The sequence below is a fragment of the Bubalus kerabau genome, chromosome 3 (genome assembly GCF_029407905.1).
Source record: "Bubalus kerabau isolate K-KA32 ecotype Philippines breed swamp buffalo chromosome 3, PCC_UOA_SB_1v2, whole genome shotgun sequence".
Classification (NCBI taxonomy): Eukaryota; Metazoa; Chordata; class Mammalia; order Artiodactyla; family Bovidae; genus Bubalus; species Bubalus kerabau.
The window spans coordinates 62,237,702-62,265,596 of record NC_073626.1 but is presented as its reverse complement, the minus strand read 5'-3'; the positions used below and the strand labels follow the sequence as shown (position 1 = coordinate 62,265,596).

Sequence of the window (27,895 nt, the reverse complement as noted above, 5' to 3'; positions counted from 1 at the left end):
ATCTGTTGACTAATAATTTTTAAAAAGCAATGCTTCTTTTATCATTCCACGTCACATCGTCTTATTTCTGTCCATCCCCTGAGACAACTGCACTGAGCACTGAACTCTTCTGTCTACCCCCAAATTTCTAAATAATCCCTTTACTGACATTCTGTAATTTTTTAAAAAAGCCTTATCCACGGTTTCCTACTACAGAAGAGGAGGAGTATCTTTTTTGTTTCATCCTTCCTAAATATTTCTCATCCATCTCCTCTAGGTGTGGTTATGTCACATGTGTTTTTAGAAACCTGGTGTTTATTATATAAATGATTGGTAATGGTGGTGTCAATCAGTGCTCTAGTAGCATTTCTTACTTCTTTTGTGTGATATGTTTCCCAGCGTTCAATACTTGTCCCCCTCATTGGGTTAGTTTTGTTACTAATGACTTTTTCCAGTAGTCATATATGGATGTGAGAGCTGGACCATAAAGAAAGCTGGGCACCAAAGAATTGATGTTTTTGAACTGTGGTGTTTGAGAAGACTCTTGAGAGTCCCTTGGACTGCAAGGAGATTCAACCAGTCCATCTTAAAGGAAATCAGTCCTGAATATTCATTGGAAGGACTGATGCTGAAGCTGAAATTCCAATTCTTTGGCCATCTGATGCGAAGAACTGACTCATTGGAAAAGACTCTGACGCTGGAAAAGATTGAAGGCGGAAGGAGAAGGGGATGACAGAGGATGAGATGGTTGGATGGCCTCACTGACTCAATGGATATGAGTTTGAGTAGGCTCTGGGAGTTGGTGATGAACAGGGAAGCCTGGCATGCTGAAGTCCATGAGGTTGCAAAGAGTCAGACATGACTGAGCGACTGAACTGAACTGAACTAAATGAATTCCAAAAATGTCCCATAAAACTCCTCTAAATATACTCAAACATGTATGGTAAACTACCATTTTAAGTTTTTATTTATTTTATTATTTTCCATACAATTTCCATAGCATAATTTCCTATGAAATTTTTCAGTATTTTACTATTATTTTGTTCCAGTTTAGATGATTTGCCTGTAGACCTGTTGCATGCCCAGGTCTTTATTTCTTTTAGGTTCTCTTTGCCTTAGTTAGTGACAACCACCTCTTGTGGGTTTCCCCAGAATATGTGAAGTCTCAGGGAAAGTATTATTTTGTTGGCCCCTATAATTCTAAACAATTCTATTTAAAATGTATAACAGAATTCATGGTCTCCTTGGACCACAGTAAATAATTGATAAAATTTAAAAATAATTGTAGGACAAAATTATTAATTACTCACAATGCTGCATCATCCATTGTGTTGCTTTTGAATACTGGTTTCCAAAGGCTGTCTTAGTTTTTATTGTGTTTGTTTGATGATGACTCCAATAACACATCTTACATGGGGAATGCAGGAAAATAGGAATAATATTTTTTTCTTGTCTTGTTGAATTTATCATTAAACATATATGGTGTAGTGTAAACACAGAACAATACACCTTCCAACCATATCTCCTCTTGAACTCTTTATGCCAGAACTACTTCATCCCTAGTGACCTTCTTCAGTGTTGATCATGTCCCTGTTTTCGACACATCAGGTGAGATGCTCAAGGAATACACCCCAGTGTTCATTGCGGCATTATCTATGCAAGCCAAAACATGGAAGCAACCTAAATGTCCATCAACAGAAGGATGAATAAATAGGTGGTACATGTATACAATGGGATATCGGTCATCCATAAAAAGGAACAAAAGTGTACCATTTGCAGAGATGTGGATGGACCTGGAGACTATCATAGAGAGTGAAGTACATCAGAAAGAGAAAAACAAATATCTTATTATATCGCTTGTATGCAGAATTTAGAAAAGTGAAATAGAGGATCTTATTTGCAAAGCAGAAATAGAGGCACACATATAGAGGGCAAACATATGGATATCAACAGGGAAGGAGGGGCTAGAAGGAACTGGGAGAGTGGGATTGGCACATATACACTATTGATACTATGTATAAAATTGATAACTAATGAGAAGCTACTGTATAGCATGGGGAATTTTACTCACTGATCTCTGGTGATCTAAATGGGAAGGAAATCCAAAAAAGGAGGAGGTATAGTAAATATATATATATCTGATTCATTTTCCTGTGTAGCAGAAACTAACACCACATTGTATAGCAACCTTATTCCAATAAAAATTAATTTAAAAAATAAAGACAACCTTCTTAGGAAGCCCCTCCTAATTACAAAAAAAGAAAAGAAAAGGTGTATGTTGGCATACAGTTCATATGACAATCCATGTGTTTGTGTATGTATACATATAATGCATATATTCTTGTGTCTATACATTTGTATGTTTACATGTATGTTAATATATTAATCTTCACAGGCAGTACTAGTGGTAAAGAACCCTCCTTCCAATGCAGGAGGTTGTAAGAGATGTGGTTTCAATCCTTGGGTTGGGAAGATCCTCTGGAGGTATATAGGGCTTCCCTGATAGCTCAGTTGGTAAAGAATCTGCCTGCAATGCAGGAGACTCTGGTTCAATTCCTGGGTCAGGAAGATCCACTGGAGAAGGGTAGGCTACCCACTTCAGTATTCTGGCCTGGAGAATCCCATGGACTGTTATATAATATATATATATGCATATATATATGAACTGAACAAGGCAAACCATTCGTTATCACAGTAATCCAAGCCTATGCCCCAACCAGTAACGCTGAAGAAGCTGAAGTTGAACGGTTCTATGAAGACCTACAAGACCTTTTAGAACTAACACCCAAAAAATATGTCCTTTTCATTATAGGGGACTGGAATGCAAAAGTAGGAAGTCAAGGAACACCTGGAGTAACAGGCAAATTTGGCCTTGGAGTATGGAATGAAGCAGGGTAAAGTCTAATAGAGTTTTGCCAAGAGAACGCACTGGTCATAGCAAACACACTCTTCCAACAAAACAAGAGAAGACTCTACACATGGACATTACCAGATGATCAACACCAAAATCAGATTGATTATATTCTTTGTAGCCAAAGATGGAGAAGCTCTATACAGTCAGCAGAAACAAGACCAGGAGCCGACTGTGGCTCATCATGAGCTCCTTATTGCCAAATTCAGACTTAAATTGAAGAAAGTAGGGAAAACCACTAGACCATTCAGGTATGACCTAAATCAAATCCCTTATAATTATACAGTGGAAGTGAGAAATAGATTTAAGGGACTAGATCTGATAGATAGAGTGCCTCCATCCAGAACTATGGATGGAGGTTCATGACATTGTACAGGAGACAGGGATCAAGACCATCCCCATGGAAAAGAAATGTAAAAAAGCAAAATGGCTGTCTGAGGAGGCCTTACAAATAGCTGTGAAAAGAAGAGCAGTGAAAAGCAAAGGATAAAAGGAAAGATATTCCCATCTGAATACAGAGTTCCAAATAATAGCAAGGAGAAATAGGAAAGCCTTCCTCAGCGATCAATGCAAAGAAATAGAGGAAAACAACAGAATGGGAAAGACTAGAGATCTCTTCAAGAAAATTAGAGATACCAAGGGAACATTTCATGCAAAGATGGGCTCAATAAAGGACAGATGGTATGGACCTAACAGAAGCAGAAGATATTAAGAAGAGGTGGCAAGAATACACAGAAGAACTGTATAAAAAAGATGTTCACTACACAGATAATCATGATGGTGTGATCACTCACCTAGAGCTAGACATCCTGGTATGTGAAGTCAAGTGGGCCTTGGAAAGCATCACTATGAACAAAGCTAGGGGAGGTGATGTAATTCCAGTTGAGCTATTTCAAATCCTGACAGATGCTGCTGTGAAAGTGCTGCACTCAATATTCCAGCAAATTTGGAAAATTCAGCAGTGACCACAGGACTGGAAAAGGTCAGTGTTCATTCCAGTCCCAAAGAAGGGTAATGCCAAAGAATGCTCAAACTACTACACAGTTGCACTCAGCTCACACACTAGTAAAGTAAAGCTCAAAATTCTCCAAGCCAGGCTTCAGCAATACGTGAACCATGAACTTCCAGATGTTCAAGCTGGTTTTAGAAAAGGCAGAAGAACCAGAGATCAAATTGCCCACATCCGCTGAATTGTCGAAAAAGCAAGAGAGTTCCAGAAAAACATCTATTTCAGCTTTATCGAGTATGCCAAAGCCCTTCACTGTGTGGATCACAATAAACTGGAAAATTCTGAAAGAGATGGGAATACCAGACCACCTGACCTGCCTCTTGAGAAACCTATACGCAGGACATGGAGCAGCAGACTGGTTCTAAATAAGAAAAGGAGTATGTTAAGGCTGTATATTATCACCCTGCTTATTCAACTTATATGCAGAGTACATCATGAGAAACGCTGGGCTGGAGGAAACACAAGCTGGAATCAAGATTGCCAGGAGAAATATCAATAACCTCAGATATGCAGATGATATCATCCCTATGGCAGAAAGTGAAGAGGAACTAAAAAGGCTCTTGAAAGTGAAAGAGGAGAGTGAAAAAGTTGGCTTAAAGCTCAAGATTCAGAAAATGAAGATCATGGCATCTGGTCCCACCACTTCATGGGAGATAGATGAAGAAACAGTGGAAACAGTTTCAGACTTTATTTTTGAGGGCTCCAAAATCACTACAGATGATGATTGCAGCCATGAAATTAAAAGACGCTTACTCCTTAGAAGGAAAGTCATGACCAACCTAGATAGCATATTCAAAAGCAGAGACATTACTTTGTCAACAAAGGTCTGTCTAGTCAAGGCTATGGTTTTTCCAGTGGTCATGTATGGATGTGAGAGTTGGACTGTGAAGAAAGCTGAGTGCTGAAGAATCGATGCTTTTGAACTGTGGTGTTGGAGAAGACTCTTGAGAGTCCCTTGGACTGCAAGGAGATCCAACCAGTCCATCCTAAAAGAGACCAGTCCTGGGTGTTCATTAGAAGGACTGATGCTGAAGCTCCAATACTTTGGCCACCTCATGCGAAGAGTTGACTCATTGGAAAAGACTCTGATGCTGGGAGGGATTGGGAGCAGGTAAGGGGATGACAGAGGATGAGATGACTGGATGGCATCACCAACTCGATGCACATGAGTTTGAGCAAGCTCTGGGAGTTGGTGATGGACAGGGAAGCCTGGCGTGCTGCAATTAATGGGGTCGTAAAGAGTCGGACACGACTGAGCTACTGAACTGAACTGAATGAATCTTTTAAAAATTAAGTTCTGTTTCATGTTTCAGTAAATCAAGGTAAAAACTCTACTGTAGAAACATTGAATACAGTAAAATTTTATTTAAATTGTCTCTTCCCATTTAAAATGTTACTGAAATTCACATGAGTGCATGAACTTAGTTGTGAGTATTGCTTAAACAAAGCAGTTGATGCTTTCTTCCACCATTGAAGAATCACTATACAAAATAAAATTTTGTCCTTTTCCTTCTTCAAGAATTTAGCTATTAATTCGTAAAGAAGGAAGGTTTCTTTTTTGATTGTCCTGTGTTGGCAAGGTACAAGTTGTCTGAAGGTCCATTTTCACTTATTTAATGCTCAGGATATAATAATTTACTCTCTGTACAGAGTAAATTTTTAAAAGCAGAGAGCAAATAATAGTTGTTTTTTTTGTAAATTGCAAGATAATAGTTGAAATTTTAAAATTAAACCTAATGGTATATTTCATTCTTGCACATTGAAATGTATTTATATATGTATTTGAATGAGGAAGAAGACCATTTATGTGAGGTGACTTTCTTTGGTAGTGCTCTACAGACTGGATAGAGGCTATAGATGCAGTAAATATTGCTGGAGAAAAGAATGGCAGAACCCAGTCAGTGTCCACATGCACAATAAACTAGTTTTTACAGCATGATTTGGAGCCTGGAAAAACTGTCATATGAAACACTTTTCTAGACGTCTTTCCTATTAAAAAAAAGTTTTATTTTGAAATAATTTCAGACTTACAGAAAAAGATACAAAATTTACTCATAGAATTTCAGTAAATCTTTCACATATTAAGAACCTAATATTATTTATCAACCTCCCACATTTAGCACCTTGAAACAGCAAGCATTTATTATCTCACACAGTGTCTGGATGTCAGGCATCTGGGAGCACTTTAGATGAATGGTTCTGGTTCAATTTCTTCATGAAGTTATAGCCAAGCTATTGACTAGGGCTGCTGTCATTAGAAGGGACTGAAAAGTCTGCTTTTAAACATTTATGGCGGTTGACAAGCAGCTTTAGTTCTTTGGTTTGACCTGTGGACTTCCCCATAGGGCTACTGACCTGACAGGACAGCTAGCTTTCTAGAGAGAAGGGAGCAGGCAATGAGAGAGGAGGCAGGGAAAACAGGGAGGGAGAGATGCCTTTTATGGCATAATTTCACATTCATACTCCCTGATTTCTTATTCTTTTTTATAGAAGCAAATCATTAAATCCAGGCCAGACTCAAGGGGAGAGGAATTGCCCTGTACTTCTTGAAGGAAGAAGTAAAAAGCATGCACATATTTTCAAAGCCACTGACCCAGCTTACCCAAATGTTAGTAATTTATTCCATTTGCCTTACCATTCTCTTGTCCTCTCTTATTATTTACTTTTTTTTTTTTTTTTCAGAGGGGCCTTTTGAAAGTAAGTTCTAGACATGATGCCTCCTTCTAAAAGCTTAACTATATATTTGCTAAAAGCAAGACCATTCTACATAACCACTGAAAATGTCAAAATCAGGGAAGTAACACTGATACAATATTATTATCTAATACACAGACTTAACAAGTTTTCCAGTTGTCCTACTAATGCCCTTGTTAAAAGAAAAAATAAATAAATAACTTGGTCTTTGACCAATCCATAATTAGTCAATGAATTTAGTTGCTATAGGTTCTTTTCCCCCTCTCTCTTCTTTCTTTCTTTTTTCTTCTCTTCCCTTTTCTCTTCTCTCTCCCTTCCTTCTTCCCTCCCACATCCCTTCTTTCCTCCCCCCTTTTTCTTTCCTATCATTTAAAGTGGAACAATAACTTAGGTTTTCTTGTTTTCCATGATCTTGACTCTTTGAAATCTAAATAATATGTTGTACATTGTTCTTCAGCTTTGAATTATCTGAGTATTTTTCATCATTTGATCCTGGTTATATGTATTTTGGGAGCAGAAATACCATGTATGTGATTCTCTGTGCTCCTCAGAATATCACATGAGAAGATACATATCTGTCTCTAATTATTACTACCTTTAACTTTTATCACTTGGCTAAAACGGTGCTTACCAGGTTTCTCCACTTGAACGTCGCTATTTTCCCTTTGTAGGTAGTAAGTACCATATAGGGATATACTTTGATATTGTGTCAATATATTGTTTCATTTTAGCATGATGATTTTTTGCCTGAAAGAATTAGTGCTGTGGCGGCTTCCACACAGTATTTAACTAAATACTTAGGCTAAATATTTACCAACGTGCAAATAAATGGATGAGATGGTTAGATAGCGTCGCTGACTCAATGGGCGTGAATTTGAGTAAACTCGGAGATAGTGGAGTACAGAGGAGCCTGCAGTGCTTCAGTCAATGCGGTTGCAAAAAGCTGGACATTACTTAGCGACTGAACAACATACTAGTGAGTAGGCAGTGCTGAAACTGAGCATCCCAGGATTAAGAAATCAGGTAAAGATACCGTGTATAACAGAATCCATGCTTCTCACTTTAGGGAATTTCAAATGCAGAAAGGGAGGAGGATGACTTGTATTCTGTGTGTACACACGTGTGCAGGTATTTCTTGGCTGATTTTTCTAAAGGGTCTTGTCAGTGATCCTAGTAGCAATGACATACTTAGCACCTAGAACCCACATTTGATTTCTAAGCCAACTAAGAGTGACCAGATTTCTTAGTGAAACTGCTGATTTCAGGATTGGTGCTGGCAAGGTACCAAAAGATCTTGAAACATTTTGCTATGCCAGAAATAAGGAAAGGCTCAAAGAATGATGGATGCACATTAGAAAGATACAGGAACCAGTTTTAAAGGCCTCCAAATGAACAAGTTATGAGTACTTCGACTATAAAAATATATAATGATAGTAACAGATTACAGAATATAATTAAATACTTATTGAAAACATACATACCAAGAAGGGAAACCTCTCTCTTAACAACAGACAGAGAGCTAATAAATGCATAATTAGTGAGAGAATGAGAAAACTGTCATACTTTAATAAATCCCATGAAATGCTCTTGGTAAGCTGAGCAGTTGATAATTCATGTCCACTTCATCTGTGTATGATTAATTACTCTGGGGTTTGGGTTTGGCCTGAATAAAATTGGTTGCATTTATTGTATAACTCTTAGCCTGCTAGTTTTCTTCTACATTTATTAACCATATATGAACATGAATAAAACTGTTATGATTAGAGGAATAAACTTTACATACTGTAAATTATTTTATTGTGAATTATTTTATTTATAACTCTCAAATCCATATGAAAATGATCATTAATAACATATTGCCTGAAAAATGCCTGGCATGGGTGCCCTCGTGCTGTGCATGAGAACTTCAATCTAGATAAAAGCTACAGTTCTCATTCCCTTTGAAATAGAAAATCTGATAAATGCTTTTATTTCTTTACTGACAGTTTTATCTCTGAAGAGTTAACAAGAGTTAAAGGAACTGCTTCTCTGAGCAATCATCACAGAAAAGGAAGTGATTGTGGGTGATATGAAAGTGATAGAAACAGAGATACTAATCATATCATTAAACCGTCTGAAATAGCTGTGAAAGGTAATATCCATCATTGTCAGGCTTGCACAATAAACTTGAGGAGAGAACACTGCAATATTTTACCATAAATTTTCAAATTTCATATTTACCCCATCATAGAAAATTTACATTTCTAAAAACATGAATTTATGATATTTTGCCTTAAAATTAGTCAGATTGGCCATTGCTTGCAAGATAGTTTGAAACTGTTAGTGAGGCATTTATGGTATGGTCTTGCTAATATTTCACTTGTATCTCTCAATTACCCCAAAGGCCCACTCAATCCCGATAAACAGTCATACACAACCATGACCCAACTACACATATACATATATACACGTACAGAAAATTCACAAAGGTCTCTACTCTGGCATTTTGCATTTGCATTTTTCCAAAAATGCTCTTCTCTGTGACATTTGTGTTCCTTTGGAATTTTCTTCTGCCTGGTACTTCTTCTTTTCTACTCTAACTTATCTATTTGGCAAATCTAATTTTTCCCTCAAGATTCCTATTATTTCTGCCTTTATGTAGTCAGGTAGTCTTCCTCATCCTCTAAGACCCAACTAATTTCCACATCTTCATTGTTTCCATTATACTTTCCATATACCCTTCTCAATGCATAGCTAAGAATTTTAACAAGCTCATATAATCTATCTCAAATATGATACTATGTTTCTTAACATAGGGGCTTTAACTTTGTTCTCCTTTGACTTTGCAGTAATAGTCACACTGTGTAAATCAATTTCAATACATATTTGGTTTTTGTGAGAAATGAAATTTATATTTGGAACGTATAGTCACCAAAATGTAAAATTCACTAAAATATAGAATAGTATCTGTGACTGTCTAAACATTATTAAATAAGCATTCGTTGAGTATTCACAAATGCTATCAAGAATGAAAAAGTGGTGAACATCAGTATGCACCATTAAACTTCCACATCGTCTATTCCAGTGAACACAGTTTTTATTTAATAAAAGTTCAAATTCCAAAGATGGGAGCAGCTTCCCTGCAAAAATAGAAAGTCAAGAGATACCTTGAGTAACAGGCAAATTTGGCCTCGGAGTACAAAATGAAACAGGACAAAGGCTAACAGAGTTCTGCCAAGAGAACACACTGGTCATAGCAAACACCCTCCTCCAACAATGAAAGACATAACTTTATATGTGGACATCAACAGATGATCAATAAAGAAATTATATTGATTATATTCTTTGTAGCCAAAGATGGAAAAGCTCTATACAGTTAGTAAAAACAAGATGGGGAGCTAACTGTGGCTCAGATCAAGGACTCCTTATTGCAAAATTCAGGCTTATTTTGAAGTACATAGGAAAAACCAGTAGGCCATTCAGGTATGACCTAAATCAAACCCCTTACAATTATACAGTGGCAGTGACAAATGGAGTCAAGGGATTAGATCTGATAGATAGAGTGCCTGAAGAACTATGGATGGAGGTTTGTAACATTGCATGGGAGGCTGTGATCAAAACCATCCCCAAGAAAAAGGAAAACAAAAAAAGGCAAAATAGTTGTCTTAGCAAGCCTTAAAAAAAGCTGAGAAAAGAAGAGAAGCTGTAGAAAATTCGTAAAGAAATGGGAATACCAGACCACCTTACTTGTCTCCTGAGAAACCTCTATGCAGGTCAAGAAGCAGCAGAACCAGACATGGAACAATGGACTGGCTCAAAATTGGGAAAGGGTATGTCAAGGCTGTATTTTGTCACTCTTCTTACTTAACTTGTATGCAGAGTACCTCCTGTGAAATGCTGGGCTGGATGAAGCACAAGCTGGAATCGAGATTGCCAGGAGAAATAGCAATAACCTCAGATATGCAAATGATACCATCCTTATGACAGAAAGCAAAGAGGAATTAAAGAGCCTCTTGATAAAGGTAAAAGAGAAGAGTGAAAAAACTGGCTTAAAACTTAACATTCAGAAAACAAAGATCATGGCATCCAGTCCTATCACTTTATGGCAAATAAATGGGGAAACAAAGGAAACAGTGACAGGTTTTATTTTCTTGGGCTCCAAAATCACTGTGGATTGTGACTGCAGCCATGAAATTAAAAGATGCTTGCTCCTTGAAAGAAAAGTAGTGACAAACCTAGACAGCATATTAAAAAGCAGATACATTAATTTGCTGACAAATGTCCATCTAGTCAAAGCTATGGTTTTTCCAGTAGTCATGTATGGATGTGAGAGCTGGACAATAAAAAAGGCTGAGCCCTGAGAAATTGATGCCTTCAAACTGTGGTCTTGGTGGAGACTCTTGAGAGTCCCTTGGACAGCAAGGGGATTAAACCAGTCTTTCCTAAATGAAATCAATCATGAATATTCACTGAAAAAGGACTGATGCTGAAACAAGCTCCAGTACTTTGGCCACCTGATGCTAAGAGCCAACTCATTGGAAAAGACCCTGATGCTGGGAAAGATTGAAGTCAGGAGGAGATGGGTTGACAGAGGATGAGATGGGTGGATGGCATCACTGACTCCATGGACATGAGTTTGAGCAAACTCTAGGAGACAGTGAAGAACAGGGAAGCCTGGTGCTCTGCTGTCAATGGGGTCACAAAGAGTCAGAAATGACTGACTGACTGAACAACAACAAGATAGGAGTATCTAATTTGGATAGAAAAAAGTTGTTACATCAAACTGTACTAATTTTGAAGGAATTCTAATTCTAAAAAAACTAAAATACATTACAAATGTAAGAAACAGATCGACACCTACTGTGTGTGTGTGTTTGTTGTTGTGCTCAGTTGCTCAGTCGTGCCTGACTCTTTGTGACTCTTTGTGCAGACGGTAACCTATCAGGCTCCTCTGTCCATGGGATTTTCCCGGCAAAAATACTGGAGTGGGTTGCCATTTTCTTCTCCATGGGATCATTGGGACCAGGAATCTAACCCTCATCTCTGTTTCCTGCATTGCAGGCAGATTCTTTACTGCTGAGCCATTATCTACTTCATTGTCAGGATAGACACAGAGATGAAAACTTCAGTTTAACTCAAAGTCCAGAAATAGAGAAAATATAGATATGACAGATAATTATTTAAATATATAATGGTTCAGAATTTTCAAAAACTGATGATAGACATAAATGAATATCAAGAAGCCTAAACCCATCTAGAGATATACCTAGCAGTTCACGGAAAAGCTGCTGAAAACCCCAAACAAAGTCAATCTTAAAAGGAACATGAGAAAAAAAAAAAAAAAAGGAACATGAAGGATGAAAACAAAAGCTTCAAAGAAGTATCATTAACACTGAAGATTATTTTTCAAGATAAACTATGGAAACCAAAAGTAAAATAATAGCTTCAAGTAGGGAGAGCAAATAATTTCAACATAGACTTCTATACAGAGCAAAAGTTGTCCTTCATAAATTAAGGTAAAATAGAGACTGTATCACCAGTGAATTCACCTTAAATGGAAATGTAAAGAGCAGTTGTAGAAATAGTATTTACAGATGAAAACTATAATAATCAGATAAAGAAAATGGAACCAAAAAGTAACAATGTGGGTAAATACAAATAATGTTGTATTCAGTTAAAATTTATAGAGGGCTAAGATATATGAAAGTAATAGCATAAAATATAGAAACATATTAAATGAAGTTAGAGAGTTTTAATATCCTTCCTTTGTGCACGATATGAACAAGCTATTTATACATATTATACTTGGTGAACCAGGGATGATGTGGATAGAAAAATAATTTAGAAAGGGAAAATAAAATAGTACATAGAAGTAGTATGTAAGTGGCAAGAAAGAAGAAATAAAGACTAGATGGGGGAATGTTCAGAAAAAGGTTGACTTACATATATGTTGTTTATAAGAAAAACATAAATAAATTGAAAATAAATATATAGAAAATATACAAAGATTAATCAAGAGAAAGTTGTCAAAATGTATCAATAGATTTAAAATAAAAGCATATTAGAGATAAAAAGGAACACACAAGGATAGAATGATCAGTTTAATATGAAGATATAAGTATACCATTCATGTTCTTTCAGTGGAAGAATGGATAAATGGAGATTTAAAAAAATATGTTTGTAGTAAAGCAAGGTAAATGCTGTGCCACGTGCAGCAGCATGGATGTATCTTAGAAGCCATACGATTCATAAGTCTCATAGAGTCTATAGTTTTATTTATATGCTCTTCAAAAACAGATGCTAGTTGAATTTGAAGATGAGGATAATAGGGTTTGAAAGAATATGGGGCATCTGCATTGCTAGTAATGTTCTATTTCTCATTCTGAGTGATAATTCCATGGATATGTTCCTACTGTGCTAATTCATGAAGGTATACATTTATGGGTTGTGTTTCTTCATATATGTCACACCTGAATAAAAGGCATATTTTTTAAGCAAGTATGTTGGTATAAAAATCATTAAAAAATAAAAGGACTTGTTTATTAAAGATAACATAGTGCTGGAAGTAATGTTGACATCACACAAAATGAATGCAATAGCAGTCCATATATTTTTGGAAGGGATAGATGGCTAAACTTGGCTTAGAACTTTTTAGCAACCAAAATAAAATGCAAATATGATTATAAAGATATACAGTCTCCATAAGTTGAAGATCAACTGTGAAACAGAGTAGTGCAAATATTCCTGGTACAGAGACCACAGAGAAAATTCTTATTCATTCTCAAAAAAAGAAAAAAATGCATAACCTACTAAATGTTGTCTTCAACAATAACTTTAAAGTAAATATAGAGATGTTTCCGAAAACTCGAAGTTCAATTCATTAAAGCAAGAAACTAAATGGTAGGACTATTTGGGAGGGGAGGACTTAAGCAAAATTCCATATTACAATTTTTAAAAACAGGCTTCATTAGTTTATCTAGAGAGATTTAAATGTGTCACTAGAAAAATTGAACATAATGTTTCTTTTAACTCAATTTTTGTCAATCCTTCCTGTCAAGGTCACATTCCCTCACAACTTGGAATACAGCTATTCTGTTCTGCCAGCCTGTGAAGGGCCATATGCTGCAACAATCAGTGAAACAGAAGGTAAGATTAACATCCTCTATGGAATGTCAGGAGCCGAAAAGGGACAGGTGCCTGACCAGAAGGCCATGGCATATTCACGCAGAGGTAGACCTGGGTAGTTCCTGCCAAGCTTCTCTCCCCAAAATAAAAGCTTAGGGTATGTTCCAGCATATATGTGAATAAGTAATAATGTCCACAAAGTTCTGAGAAATATAGGATGATTGCAAATATTGGATTTGGGAATATTTCTGTAAATGAAACATCTCAAATATTACCTCTTTTTGCTCTCTTCTACCATCACCACACCATCAATGGCTCTGAATAAACATTTACTATATTATTTATCCTGCAAAGAACTTACATATATTATCCACTTGGTACCTCAAATAGCCCAATAGTAATGGCAATGACAATAGTCATCAAATAATACTGATTGTATATCAGTCACCATGTTAAGATCTGTACATAATTATTATCATCCAGATAATTTAATCCTCCAGTGTTTTAAGAATTACCTTAATAGTATTGTCTCTGTTAAATACATGAGGAGAATTAACGTGTAGGAAAGTTGAACATACAAAGATGAATTTCAAGAACTAAGGTCTGAACCTAGGTCTTTATGATTCTGTCAATTAGATGATCAAACTACGCATGTCTGTGTGTGTGTGTCTGTGTGCCTATTGTCTGTCAGTCAATTTCTTTTTCTTCAGTATTCTTATTGGTGAAAAACTGATAGATGTAAAGTGAGGATCAAAATTTTATACAAATATTAAAAAAATTTAAAAGCCCAGCTTAAACCTAAAGGGAGAGCAGCACTCTTCTGTCATCTTCTAGATTTGAAGACATCTGGGCCTGCTTAGAACTCCATATTGATTTAGGTACCTAGTCAGAGGCAGAAAATCTGGAGGCTTCTGGGCCTTCTGAATCAGGCATTGGTTATCTTTACTTAGATAACATTCCTTTTCTCTTCTTTATTAACAATACTCTTTGATGGTGACTTTTTCCAAATGATCTCAATAGTAATTTCTAACAAAACACTTCACTTGCCTACTTCACCAAAGAGAAGTGTTTGGCACATGAATGCAGTTAAGTCCATCAGTCTTTGAAACTGAATCTTGAGCTCAAGGACAGAAAACAGAGCAGAATTATTCTAATGGCAACCCTTAAAAATATTCCAATTCCTACGGCCTTATTTTCTTGAGTCACCCAGATTGTTTTTAGTCACTTTTTATCTGTATTACTGATTTTTTTCTCACTAAATCAGCCAGAGTTGGCTAAACCCAAAAGAATCTAGGTATTGGTCAATCACACCACTTTTATTGTTTTTATTTATGAGAATCACATTTTGAAAGAAATTCTGTCAATAAGAGTGACTTCTGGAAATGATCATAACAGTTAAATGGCAATAAACTATTTTTAAAGTATAAGAATAGGAATTTTTTTTAATTTATAGGATAAGACTTCATACAAAAGAGACTTATCAGGACCATTTCTTTAACTTGATCATAACTTTCAAGTTAAAGGAACTTGAAATTCAAATATGTTACTATTTGAGGTAGTTAATTCATTGTCAGTGAGGGTACTCAGTCAATATAGAAGATTGTTAAGACTCTTGTACTCATAACTTTAAAAGCAAATCATTACTAATGCATTTTATAAAAACAGAAAACAGCAATAGCGATGATTCTTTTTCATTATCTAACAATATGCAAAATGTTACCTATTTTTGTAGTCTTACAAAAAAGTTTGCGAAGTCACTTCAGTCGTGTCCGACTCTGTGCGACCCCATAGATGGCAGCCCACCCGGCTCTGCCATCCCTGGGATTCTCCAGGCAAGAACACTGGAGTGGGTTGCCATATGGAATATGAGATATTTTAGAACTTCAAACCTCCCACTTGTATAAATTTTTTTAGATTGTAAACTAGGAAAGGCTAAATTATGGTATCTACCTCAAGGCACTAGAAAGTAGATAGAACGATTCCACTATTTCATGTAAGGTTGGAAATAAGAGACACCTTACTGGAGGACACAGATGTGGGTTTTGCCTTCGCAAAGCTTGAATACTAACAGCAGCACTTGCATTATGTGCGGATTGTTGCCATTGTTCAGCTGCTCAATCATTTCTGACTCTGCGACCCCATGGACTGCAGCATCCTAGGCTCCTGTCCTGAAGTATCTCCCAAAGTTTCCTCTAATCCATTGAGTTGGTGATGCTATATAATGCAGATTACAAAGTTTCGCCTCGTAGAGATCATCTCCTTGCATCTTAAAGCAATTAAGAGAGAAAATTTTTATGAAAGAACATTTCCATTAGTGCAGTGGTTTCTATTTATGGAAATGGGAGAGAGAAAGAAATAGTAGAAAGGAGTAATTAACTGGTGTTTGGGGAAATGGCTACTGTGGCAAGTGTATTTACAAGAAGTTCCAGCATTATTTTATCTTAAGCAAATGTGATCCCATTTAAATTGTTTCCTCAAGGTGCAGAAGCTAGACAGAACACAAAATTTGCTTCCTTTTGGCATCCCCAAAGCCACCTCATTTCCCAGTATCCCCACCATTAATTTCTTTTTCTTAAATTACACAATATTATCTAGGTATTTTGTAACAGGGATTATGCCTGTGAAGCTCGGTATTTTATTTAATTACTTACAGTGCAGAACTAATATCAAATGAACTAATATCAATGTAAATATTATTTACATTTAGAAATTGCCTATGTTAAGTAGCAGTGATTAATTTGTAAGGATCATGGAAAAGATTGCCCAGCCCTCGATACCTGAATCTTGACCTTTTACCTATTTTGAATCTCATCAGTTCTGCTAGATTTGCTGTGAAATGAACAGGACAGATAACCTTCTAAGGTATGGAGGAGGCATTAGCTAAGCAGGGAGGGGAAAAAAAAAGAGCTGTTCAGTTAAATATTGGCAATACAAGGAAGCTCCTCAAAGGAGCACTTTTACTAAAGCAGAAATATTTTGGACGTTTAAAATAGCACTCTCAAAGTTTAGTTATTTTTTTCAGTATTAAGAGAAAATGGAACAGAAGTTATTATCTAATGTTTTATTAATTAAAAAATGAGAATCTAGGGGAAAGCAAGGTAACATTTCTTATCTGGAATGTATCCCAAGGAAATATTAGATCTGTCTACCTCCCCGTCTGCTTATCTCACTGTACTTTCTAGAAGACCCAATGTGGGTCAGGCTTTCAAAAACATAACTGAGCTATTTTGCAAGTGTATTTTCAGTCTGAGGAACAAAGAGGATAAAACCTGTCTCTATTAGTTCAGTTCACGCACAAAGGAAGCAGCTGAGAGTGAGAGTGCCATTTTCTCATCCTGTTCTAACTCTGGTCTAAATAGCATAATCATCTTCATACACAAGATTATCTTTTGTCATCTATGACTCTAATAAACATATACGTCCATGTGTGTTGTCAACATAGTTTCTGATTGTGAATGGAACGAGAATTCTCTGTGCTTAGCCTTCCAGCCCATATGTCTCATGGATCCCTAAGAAGATGGTACATAAATGTTGAAATTGCAAGTCAGTGACACAACTGGGAGCTTGATTCTTTCTCTGAGGAATTACAAAGTAGACGTTCTCAGTGTTACAGACAAATAAGTTATATAGAGTTTAAATAAAGAAGACAATAAATCTTAGCATACCTGGAAAAGCATTATATTCTTTTTCAGCTTTATTGGAATATAATTAGCATATAACATTGTATATGTTTAAGGCATGCAGCATGATTTTATATGTTCATATATTATGAAATGATTACCACAGTAGGGTTAGTTAATGACTCCAACATCTCACCTAATTACCTTTTCTGTGTGTATAATGGGACATTTAAGATCTATTTCCTTAGCAACTTTAACATTAATGAAAAACCCAAAGGAACTGAAATACCACATCAAAAACCTGTTTCTCATCTACAAAATTAAAATGAAGATTTTAAATAGCCTGCCTTCTTTCAACTCATTTCTATTAGTGCTGTTGCATAGATGATTTCTCAAGAGGTTGTAACCTTTATCCACAACTCAAACACTAAGTCCTAGTGTTTGATATGCAAAGTATGCCAGGTGGTATGTAATAAATAAAAGATCACTGTCCTTGGCCATTGCCACATTAACAAGTCTGCTGCCCGCAAATACCAAAACATATCAGAAAAGTTATCCATGCTCCTGAGATTTAAGGTATAGCAAATATTCCCCTTTCATTATGCTCTATGAATTTAGAAACTTGAGAAAAATTTAATATATCAATAATCAGTATCTATTCTAGGGGGGAAAATAACCTTTTTAATGAAAAATAAAGTTTTCATTCAACAAAATATGCCATGTGTATATTAAGTACTGGATTAGTCCTGGATATAGGCAGGTAAGAGTATGTGGTCTCTGTCCTCACAAAACACACACCATAGTGAACTGAGCAGTGTACAGTTCTAATATATATGCTAATTGGTCATAAGAAAGATAAAGCATGTCAGAAATCACAAAGTGAAGAGTGAAAAATTCTGTTTGAGGCACACAGGGATTCTTCAAAATATAGGAACCTTTGGCCCTTAACTTTGGGGGATACAGAAAACATCTGAAATGCTAATAGGAAGAATTTCCCAGTGAAGTTAACCCTGGCCAAGAATCTGAAAGTACAGAGTGTAGAAGTGCTCCCTCAGATTTCTTAATTTCTCAGGCTTTCCTAATCTTGGTCTTACAGGTTTTGAAGAGTATTTTGTAGGTATTTTATAGGGTTTTTTTTTTTTAACTTATTTGTCATTCATATGATAGGTTCACATTATGCATTTCGGAAAGAATATCAGTAGGGTGATATTTTCAATGCTGTGCCCTTTTCAATGCATTTTATCAGAGGCACATTATGCTGGTATGTCCCAGTATTGTTGATATAGCAGTGTATTTTCAGAATCTCTTCCTTGGTTAGAGTTTGACTTGGGAAGAGGAGTGGTAGGCAGGCAGTACTTCTCTCAAAATATATTTTCCAAGATTCCAGGTCCTAAATAAGACATCTATGAAATTAAATGACACTTGCTCCTTGGGAGAAAAGCTATGACCAACCTAGACAGTAGATTAAAAAAGCAGAGACATCACTTTGCTGACAAAGGTCCATATAGTCAAAGCTACGATTTTTCCAGTAGTCATGTACAGATCTCAGAGCTGGACGATAAAGAAGACTGAGTGCTGAAGAATTGATGCTTTCAAACTGTGGTGATGGAGAAGATTCTTGAGAGTCCTTGGACAGCAAGGAGATCAAGCCAGTTAGTCCTAAAGGAAATCAACCCTGAATATTCATTGGAAGGACTGTTGCTGAAGCTGAAGCTCCAATACTTTGGCAACCTGATGCAAAAAGCCAATTCATTGGAAAAGACCCTGATGCTGGGAAAGATTGAGGGTGGGAGAAGGGGAGGATGAGAGGATAATATGGCTAGATGCCATCGTGGACTCAATGGACATGAGTTTGAGCAAACTCTGGGAGATAGTGAAGGACAAGGAAACCTGGCATTCTGCAGTCCATGAAGTTGCAAAGAGTCAGACATGGCTGAGCAACTGAACAAAAACAACTATGATGCCTATGAGAAAAAAAAAAAAACAAAAAACATGTGAAATGGTTTTCACAAATAGTAAAATAGTTTCTTAAGTTCTGGCTATCCATTATGGAACTTGATGCTTAATAATATTAGTTTGAGGGGGGGGGGTCTGAATCTTTTATAAATAAGCCTCCAATAGTCAGTAGTTTTGCTGAACAAAACTGACTGTCACATTCTGTAATACCTGTTCCTTCTGCAAATGTCATTTCCCAATGGTATTTCTAAAGATCTACTGGGAAACAAATTGATCCACAATCAATTTATGTGTTACTGTTATTCTTTTATATTTCCCAACATTTTGTGATTATTTATGACATTTTCTTCTAAGAGATTCTTGCCCACAGTAGTAGATATAATAGTCATCTGATTAAATTCATCCATTCTGGTCCATTTTAGCTCACTGATTCCTAAAGTGTCTATGTTCACTCTTGCCATCTCCTGTTTGATCACTTCCAATTTACCTTGATTCATGGACCTAACACTCCAGGTTCCTATGCAATATTGTTCTTTATAGCATTAGACTTTACTTTCATCAACAGTCACATCCACAATTGGGTGTTGTTTTTCATTTTGGCTCCCTCTCTTCTTTCTTTCTGGAGTTATTTATCCATGCCTCTCCAGTAGCATATCGGGCACCTACCAACTTGGAGAGTTCACCTTTCACTGTCAGATCTTTTTGCCTTTTCATACTGTTAATGGGGTTCTCAATGCAAGAATACTGAAGTGATTTCCCATTCCCTTCTCCAGCGGGCCACATTTTGTCAGAACTCCCCACCACGATCCATCTGAGTCAGGTGGCCCTAGACAGCATGACTCATAGTTTCATTGAGTTAGACAAGGTTGTGATCCATGTGATCAGTTAGGTTAGTTTTCTGTGATTGTGGTTTTCATTCTGTCTGCCTTCTGATGGACAATGATAAGAGGCTTGTGGAAGCTTCCTGATGGGAGGGACTGGCTGTGGATGAATCTGGGTCTTGTTCTAATGGGTGGTGCCATGCTCAGTACATCTTTAGTCCAATTTTCTGTTGATAGGCAGAGCTGTGTTCCCTCTCTGTTGTTTATACTGCAAGGAGATCAAACCAGTCAATCCTAAAGGAAACCAGTCCAGAATATTCATTGGAAGAACTGATTTGAAGCTGAAGCTCCTATACTTTGGCCACCTGATGCAAAGAACTGACTCACTAGAAAAGACCCTGATGCTTGGAGAGAGTGGAGGCAGGAGAATAAGGAGATGACAGAAGACAAGATGGCTGGATGGCATCACCAACTCAATGGACATGAGTTTGAGCAAGCTCTTGGAGTTGGTGATGGACTGGGAAGCCTAGCGTGCTTGGCATCACAAAGAGTTGGACACAACTAAGCCACATTTCCACCATGACCTGCCCGTTTTGGATGGCCCCACGGGCATGGCTTAATTACACTGAGTTAGACAAGGCTGTGGTCCTAGTGTGATTAGATTGACTAGTTTTCTGTGATTATGGTTTCAGAGTGTCTGCCTCTGATGCCCTCTTGCAACACCTCCCATCTTACTTGGGTTTCTCTTTCCTTGGACGTGGGGTATCTCTTTGTGACAGAATGTGGTCCACTGGAGAAGGGAATGGCAAACCACTTCAGTATTCTTGCCTTGAAAACCCCATGGACAGTATGAAAAGGCAAAATGATACGATACTGAAAGAGGAACTCCCCAGGTCAGTAGGTGCCCAGTATGCTACTGGAGATCAGTGGAGAAATAACTCCAGAAAGAATGAAGGGATGGAGCCAAAGCAAAAACAATACCCAGTTGTGGATGTGACTGGTGATAGAAACAAGGTCCAATGCTGTAAAGAGAAATATTGCATAGGAACCTGGAATGTCAGGTCTATGAATCAAGGCAAATTGGAAGTGGTCAAACAGGAAGTGGTAAGAGTGAACATCGACATTCTAGGAATCGGCCAACTAAAATGGACTGGAAAGGGTGAATTTAACTCAGATGACCATTATATCTACTCCTGTGGGCAGGAATCCCTTAGAAGAAATGGAGTAGCCATCATGGTCAACAAAAGAGTCCTAAATGCAGTCTTTGGATGCAGTCTCAAAAACGACAGAATGATCTCTGTTCGTTTCCAAGGCAAACCATTCAATATCACAGTAATCCAAGTCTATGCCCCAACCAGCAATGCTGAAGAAGCTGAAGTTGAATAGTTCTATGAAGACCTACAAGATCTTTTAGAACTAACACCCCCAAAAGATGTCCTTTTCATTATAGGGGACTGGAATGCAAAAGTAGGAAGTCAAGAAACACCTGGAGTAACAGGCAAATTTGGCCTTGGAATACAGAATGAAGCAGGGAAAAGACTAATAGAGTTTTGCCAAGAGAACGCACTGGTCATAGGAAACACCCTCTTCCAACAACACAAGAGAAGACTCTACACATGGATATCACCAGATGGTCAACACCGAAATCAGATTGATTATATTCTTTGCAGGCAAAGATGGAAAAGCTCTATACAGTCAACAAAAACAAGACCAGGAGCTGACTCTGGCTCAGATCATGAACTCCTTATTGTCAAATTCAGACTTAAATTGAAGAAAGTGGGGAAAACCATTAGACCATTCAGGTATGACTTTAATCAAATCCCTTATGATTATACAATGGAATTGAAAAATAGGTTTAAGGGACTAAATCTGATAGAGTGACTGATGAACTATGGACGGAAGCTTGTGACAGTGTACAAGAGACAGGGATCAAGACCATCCCCATGGAAAGAAATGCAAACAAGCAAAATGGCTGTCTGAGGAGGCCTTACAAATAGCTGTAAAAAGAAGAGAAGTGAAAAGCAAAGGAGAAAAGGAAAGATATAAGCATCTGAATGCAAAGTTCCAAAGAATAGCAAGAAGAGGTAAGAGAGCCTTCCTTAGCAACCAATGCAAAGAAATAGAGGAAAACAACAGAATGGGAAAGACTAGAGATCTCTTCAAGAAAATTAGAGATACAAAGGGAACATTTCATGCAAAGATGGGCACGATAAAGGACAGAAATGGTATGGACCTAACAGAAGCAGAAGATATTAAGAAGAGATGGCAAGAGTACACAGAAGAACTGTACAAAAAAGATCTTCATGACCCAGATAATCACGATGGTGTAATCACTGACCTAGAGCCAGACATCCTGGAATGTGAAGTCAAGTGGGCCTTAGAAAGCATCACTATGAACAAAGCTAGTGGAGGGGATGGCATTACAATTGAGCTATTCCAAATCCTGAAAGATGATGCTGTGAAAGTGCTGCACTCAATATGCCAGCAAATTTGGAAAACTCAGCAGTGGCCACAGGACTGGAAAAGGTCAGTTTTCATTCCAATCCCAAAGAAAGGTAATGCCAAAGAATGCTCAAACCACCGCACAATTGCACTCAGCTCACACGCTAGTAAAGTAATGCTCAAAATTCTCCAAGCCAGGCTTCAGCAATATGTGAACCATGAACTTCCAGATGTCAAGCTTTTAGAAAAGGCAGAGGAACCAGAGCTCAAATTGCCAACGTCTGCTGGATCATAGAAAAAGCAAGAGAGCTCCAGAAAAACATATATTTCTGCTTTATTGACTATGCCAAAGCCTTTGACTGTGTGGATCACAATAAACTGTGGAAAATTCTGAAAGAGATGGGAACACCAGACCACCTGACCTGCCTCTTGAGAAACCTATATGCAGGTCAGAAAGCAATAGTTAGAACTGGACATGGAACAACAGACTGGTTCCAAATAGGAAAATGAGTACATCAAGGCTGTATATCGTCACCCTGCTTACATCATGAGAAACGCTGGGCTGGAAGTTGCACAAACTGGAATCAAGATTGCCGGGAGAAATATCAATAACTTCAGATATGCAGATGACACCACCCTTATGGCAGAAAGTGAAGAGGAACTAAAAAGCCTCTTGATGAAAGTGAAAGTGGAGAGTGAAAAAGTTGGCTTAAAGCTCAACATTCAGAAAACGAAGATCATGGCATCTGGTCTCATCACTTCATGGGAAAAAGATGGGGAAACAGTGGAAACAGTGTCAGACTTTATTTTGGGGGGCTCCAAAATCACTGCAGATGGTGACTGCAGTCATGAAATTAAAAGACGCTTACTCCTTGGAAGGAAAGTTATGACCAACCTAGATAGCATATTGAAAAGCCGAGACATTACTTTGCCAACAAAGGTCCGTCTAGACAAAGCTATGGTTTTTCCAGTGGTCATGTATGTATGTGAGAGTGGTCTGTGAAGAAAGCTGAGCGCCGTAGAATTGATGTTTTTGAACTGTGGTGTTGGAGAAGACTCTTGAGAGTCCCTTGGACTGCAAGGAGATCCAACCAGTCCATTCTGAAGGAGATCAGCCCTGGGATTCCTTTGGAAGGAATGATGCTAAAGCTGAAACTCCAGTCCTTTGGCCACCTCATGCGAAGAGTTGACTCACTGGAAAAGACTCTGATGGTGGGAGGGATTGGGGGCAGGAGGAGAAAGGGACGACAGAGGATGAGATGGCTGGATGGCATCACTGACTCGATGGACGTGAGTCTGAGTGAACTCTGGGAGTTGGTGATGGACAGGGAGGCCTGGCGTGCTGCAGTTCATGGGGTCGCAAAGAGTCGGACACAACTGAGCGACTGAACTGAAGCCACCTAACTAAACTGAATACCATTTTCTGCACAAGACATTCACTCTAACAGCATAACTATTCATATTTTCCCTCCACTAGATAACTAGCTTCAGTGTTTCTCTCCTACCCCTGGACCTAAACTTTCTCTTTTACCATTGATTTGTTAGTTCCACGTTTTTCCACTAAACTTTACACCAGTCTTTCCACCCGCTGCCCTCCCCCCCCCCCCCCCCGCATTTGGTTTTGGTTATAACATCTTAGTGGCTTTATTTCTGTTGACCTAATACCTTTTTTCCTTCTCTTTTCCCCCAATTAATTGAAAAGTATAGTTTACTAGAACATATTGAAAAATCTGGAGAAATCTAAATTTAATCAAAATGTGATACATGTTTTTTCCTAGAAAACTCTTGTTATTATCTAAATATACTATCTTCTCTATTTCAGTAAATAATTAAATTTAGATACCTAACTCATTCTATTTTCTGGACTAGACAAATGGTACTATTTTTTCTCTAGTTACTTGGTAAATTTCAAAATTATTTAGGCCTGGCATTTTCCTTTTAGAAGTTTATTAATGAAATAATTTCGTTAATAGATATAGTCATAAGAAAATTATCTTCTTCTCCTTGTATGAGGTTTTGTAGTTTGTATTTCGAGGAATTGTTTTATCTAAAATTACCAAATTTCTGGCTAAAGTTGTTCATAGTATTTTTTTTATTATTCTTTAATATTATGAGATCAGTAGTGATGAACTCTCTTTATTTCTGATGTTAATAACTTGTGTGTTCTTTTTCTTTTTTAATATGGCTAGGGGTCTATCAAATTTATTGGCCTTTTAAAAGAATTAGCTTTTGGATTCACTGATTTTCTCTATTGAAAGTGAGAAACTCCTGTGTGGGTTTCATTCTAATGGGCACTCTGCCTCCAGAAGCTTTTAAAAATTACCATTTCAGTGTTTTTTCCAAATGATGGCTCCAGAGCCACCTGCTCCATGCAAGCTGATATAGACGGTCAGTCTCTGTACACACTTATTTCCAGATTTGGGGATGGTTTTTTGCTCTGGACCCTCATTTCACTGATGTGTCCAAGAAAAGTTATGAGTTCAGTTTGTTTAGTTATTTTCCTTTTATAAGGGTGAGGATGACAACATCTAGTCTCTTTAAGTGACGAAGCCAAAAGTGCAAGTCTCTGGAACATCCTTTCGTCTATACTTTTATTTCTCCTGTAGCCTTAATGCTACAGTCAGATCTGTTTCCACCACGGTGGAGTCCCACTGAGATGGTGTTTCTAACTCCAGGGCTGTCCCTACTGGTTTTACTCTCTCTTTGCACAATTCTGCAGGTAGTTCAGGGAGTGAGGTATTACGCTCCTGATTTGATCATATCACTTGTCATGCAATTGTCATGCAAGGTCATATATAATATCACAAGTCAATAAATATGATAGACAATTCTCTTCTAATTTAACTGCTTATATTTTCTTGCATTGTATAGATCCATATAAAAAGATATTATTCTGATGATTGCAAACTCATAACTTAGAAGAATAGTGCAGAATATCCCCTTACAGTTTCCACTAGTTATTTCTCATACCACACTAGCCTGAATAGCGTCTGAAAACTCTTCTCCACACCCCAGCTTCTCTCTTTCAGTCCTTTCTCGATTATCCCTTTAGTCTTTTACTCCCTCAATTCTGTGCTTCAGGGTCCCAGCTCTGTCCTAGATCTGCTCTTATTCTGGGTCTCCCTATTGCTTCTATTCTCTAACAGCTGTGGCTGCGCCGCACTGGGGGATGTATTAGGTCTTTAATTTTTAAGACAGAAGAACCTGCAAGAAAAACAAACTCTATTTCCTCAAACAGAAAAGGCTGACACTAGAATTAAAAACATACCCCCATGCTGTGATATAGGACACCTTATGTAATCTAGACCCAACTCAACTCTCTTTCCTCTCTTCTGTCTTTTTTAATCACTCTGACCTCCATACTATTCCTCAAACACACTAAAAATGTTTCTATCTCAGGAACTTTGTGCTTGTGTTTTCCTGCCTAGAAAGCATTTCCTCTCCTCTCCTCCTTCAATTCATTTTATCTGTGCTAAATGTTGCTTCACTTTAAAGTTGAATAATCTATAGATTATAGATTATATACCTGAATAATCTATAGAAAATAGCTGCTGCTCCTGACTATGTCCATTATTTTTACTCTTTTATGCATCCTTTGGTTGAATAAAAGAACACATTATACAATTAATTTTATTTTCTTGATTGTGATATCTCAAAAAATAATAGAAGGGAAAGGAGCAAGGTGTTTTCAGAAGAAGCTTCCCAGGTGGCGCTAGTGGTAAAGAACCCACCTGTCAATTCAGGTGACATAAGAGATGTGGGTTTTACCCCTGGCTGGGAAGATTCCCTGGAAGAGGGCATGGCAACCCACTCCAGTATTCTTGCCTGGAGAATCCCATGGACAGAGGAGCCTGGTGGGCTGTAGTCCATAGTGTCACAAAGAGTCAGACATGACTGAAGTGATGTAGCACACACAATTGCAATAGGGGATTAGAAGTTGGTTTGGCTTGCCAGAAAGGATCTTCAGAAAAAATTTAAAATGAGACTTAAGAGATGGGCAGAAGACATCTTTATGTGAAAATTGGAGTGATGAAGATTTTCAGGCAGAAAGGATAGCACTTGATGGGAAAGGACTTGGCATGTTTAAGGTGAGAGACCCTTTTAGATGTAACAATTAGTATGGAGAGGTTATATCATGAGAAGAGTTTGGAGAGCCAGGTAGGAACTGGAATATAGGATGCCTGTTAAGTCATGTGTAGAAGCATAGATATAATTAGGAAGCCCAGACAAGAGTAACAAAGCAATTTGTGTTTTAAAATTATCATCTTGGATGCTGTATGGAAAATGAAGTTGAAAGGGACAAGATAATTAGAGATGAGACCAGTCAGGGAATTATTGCAGTACTCCAGGTTTTTTTAAAACTATGATTTGCACCAGAAATAAAGAATAGGAATGGACAATATGTCTTTTTGTGAGGTAGAAACAAAGTGAGATAGACTGGATAGTTTAAATGTAAGGAAAAGGAAAGGAAGTGTCAAAAGGATCCCAGGACTGACTTGTGTATTTGGGTAAATGGTTGGGCCATTTACTATTTGGAAAAGTCTGTAATAAAAATGCTCTTATGAGCATTGTGCTGAATGGAAAGATGGACATGAATGGAAACAGAAATCAACAATTTAGCTCAGTCATATTAATCATGAGCTATCTTAGAGACAGTCAAGAAGAGATTTGAAAAAAGCTATTAGGTACACAAGTGCAGAGGTTAGAAGAGGGGTTTGAGCTAATAACAGAAAATTGAGGATTTTTTTCTCAGTATATTATCTCACATATTTCTAAATAATTTGCCTACTAGACATAATATAGCATAATATAAATATATCAGTAATTCTAACTCTTTCTAATAAGGTGTCATATTTTGATTATTGTAGAACAAGAGGAAAAGGACTAATAATTATTGGGCATAGACTATTTATGAAACATTGACAGGTGTTTTACATGTTTTTGATTTCTCAATGATGCTATACATTTAATTATTTACACTTCAACCATGGGAAAACTGAAATTTTAGAAGGTTTATTAAGTTTCCCTAAGATCAATCAGCTTATAAATGACAAAAACAGGATTCAAGCACAGGTTTTTGTTATTAAAACCCATTCTCTTTCTGTACCACCATTGTGTAAATTCATATTTTTACTTTCTTCCTTAATGAGAGTTAACAATATCCATAAATTATTTTTCAAAATAGAAAGCAAACACAATGATGTTGCTATAAGAACATGTGTAGCTACAGCCAGTAAAATAACTTTTGTTAGAAGTTATAACCACTTCCAAGTAAAGTGTATACATATTTTATCAGAGTAGCTGAAGAAACGGTGATATGAGTTAAGCAGCATTTTCATTTACTTGCAAACATGAGTAT

At 37.2% G+C, this 27,895-nt stretch overlaps 1 long non-coding RNA gene across 2 annotated transcripts in view; it reads left to right on the top strand.

Moving 5' to 3' along the window:
* The window catches only part of LOC129647673 (uncharacterized), a 199,046-nt gene that overhangs the window by 48,867 nt on the left and 122,284 nt on the right, over positions 1 to 27,895 (top strand). For both annotated transcript variants that reach the window (XR_008712423.1, XR_008712424.1), the window contains exon 3: positions 13,631 to 13,718. This is a non-coding gene — a long non-coding RNA (uncharacterized LOC129647673). The remainder of the gene's footprint in view (positions 1 to 13,630; positions 13,719 to 27,895) is intronic.